The sequence below is a fragment of the Sus scrofa genome, chromosome 3, assembly GCF_054392235.1.
Source record: "Sus scrofa isolate SSC_HxYL_T2T_F1_AM1 chromosome 3, Sscrofa_HxYL_maternal_Yorkshire_Landrace_v2.0, whole genome shotgun sequence".
NCBI classification, from domain to species: Eukaryota; Metazoa; Chordata; class Mammalia; order Artiodactyla; family Suidae; genus Sus; species Sus scrofa.
In genome coordinates, this window is record NC_139385.1 from 20,324,753 (window position 1) to 20,326,884 (window position 2,132).

Here is a 2,132-nt window from a genome sequence, read left to right on the forward strand (position 1 = left end):
TGTAGGAAACAATAAAGACCACAGGAGAGCCTGGGTTGCTGAAGGAAAGAAGAAATATGCCCAAAGGTGAAGGATTTGGGGACGCGCTAGACCGAGTGTTGGGGAAAAGTGACTCTGGCTCCGATCATCCGTGTTCGAAAGTGAGACACATGAACACGGGGAGAGCTTGACAAGGCTCTTTCCTTCTGCAGAAGGGCATGCGTGCCCACAAAGTGGGCACCGGGAAGAAAAGACCCTCCCTGTTTATCCCTATCGCAGGTGGTACCTCAGTCCCCTTCCCATGGGTCAGGTCAGGGCGCCCATTCTTCTGGGTTGGCTCATTGGAAACAAATTGTTCCCAGGAGGCGAGGGGAAAGGGGGATGGAGGAGGGTGTCTCAGACGAAGCAGGACCAAAATGGGGTACTCAAGACTTCCTTCGATAGAAAAGCCATGTGTTCATGCTCACAACAGGGAAGATTGCCTTTTTGGCCAAGGCAACACAATTTAGCATGGACCGAGGGATAGGGATGCTTAACCACCTGTCCTGAAATCCAACACGGCTCTAATAACTTGAGGGTGGGCCCCTTGGGGCAAGATTAAGAAACAGTTCCCTGAAAACTGGGCATTTGCATCCACGGTCCTGAGAACAAAAGATTTCAGTGAAACGGAAGCTACTGGAATAAAGAAACGTACCAACCTATTTCTTTCCAAGTTTCTTTGAGCCCGCCTATGAATTCACTGAATTCTGTGGGTAGGGACACCAAGGGAAAAAGCAATTTCCAAAAGCTAGGCAGGGCTTAGAGTTAGAGAGATTTATTTATTTGCTTGTTTGTTTATTTATTTATTTATTTATCTTAAACTTTCTGAAGCTTTTTTTTTTTTTTTTTTTTTTTTTGTCTTTTTGCCTTTTCTAGGGCTACTCCTATGGCATATGGAGGTTCCCAGGCTAGGGGTTGAATCGGAGCCATAGCCACCGGCCTATGCCACAGCCACAGCAACTCGGGATCCAAGCCGCATCTGCAACCTACACTACAGCTCATGGCAACACTGGGTCCTTAACCCCCTGAGCAAGGCCAGGGTTCGACCCCGCAACCTCATGGTTCCTAGTCGGATTTGTTAACCACTGCACCACGATGGGAACTCTGGAAGTTTTTGTTTTTTTTTTTTTTTTAATGATTTTGATTTTTTTCCATTGCAGCTGGTTTACTGTGTTCTGTCAATTTTCTACTGTACAGCAAGGTAGGGAAACCAAGGGAAAAAGCAATTTCCAAAAGTTAGGCAGGGCTTAGAGTTCGATTTATTTATTTATTTATTTATTTATTTTAAACTTTCTGAAGTGTTTTTTTTTTTTTAATGATTTTGATTTTTTTTCCATCACAGCTGGTTTACTGTGTTCTGTCAATTTTCTGCTGTACAGCAAGGTGGCCCAGTCCCACATACATGTATACATTCCTTTTTCTCACATTATCAGGCTCCATCCTAAGTGACTAGATAGAGTTCCCAGGGCTACACAGCAGGATCTCATTGCCTATCCATTCCAAAGGCAATAGTTTGCATCTATTAACCCCAAATTCCCAGTCCATCCCGCTCATTCCCCCTCCTCTTTGGCAACCACATGTCTGTCCTCCAAGTTCATGATTAAACATATGGAATGCTTCACGAATTTGCATGTCATCCTTGCGCAGGGGGCACGCTGATCTTCTCTGTATCGTTCCAATTTTAGTATATGTGCTGCCCAAATTTAGACCCTAGTGCCAAGGTAACCTCATTTGTAATCACAGAACAGCCAAACCGAGAGCTTCCAGGTACCTAGGCTTCTCTGGCATCCTTAGAATAAACTCCATCTCTCAGGAGTTCCCGTTGTGGCTCAGTGGCTAACGAATCCGACTTGGAACCATGAGGTTTCGAGGTCGATCCCTGGCCTTGCTCCATGGGTGAAGGATCCGGCATTGCTGTGAGCTGTGGTGTAGGTTGCAGGCACGGCTCAGATCCCACATTGCTGTGGCTCTGGTATAGGCCGGTGGCTACAGCTCTGATTAGAACCCTAACCTGGGAACCTCCATATGCCTTGGGAGCGGCCCTAGAAAAGGCAAAAAGACAAAACAACAAAAACAAAAACAATAAACTCCACCACTTGGGAGTTCCCGTCATG

The 2,132-nt window shown here is 45.9% G+C and overlaps 1 non-coding gene across 1 annotated transcript; it reads right to left on the minus strand.

Moving 5' to 3' along the window:
• Nucleotides 1–1,620: 1,620 nt before the first annotated feature.
• Nucleotides 1,621–1,727, minus strand: LOC146404455 (U6 spliceosomal RNA). The gene has a single exon (XR_014842669.1). It is a non-coding gene; the product is annotated as a U6 spliceosomal RNA (small nuclear RNA).
• Nucleotides 1,728–2,132: the final 405 nt, after the last annotated feature.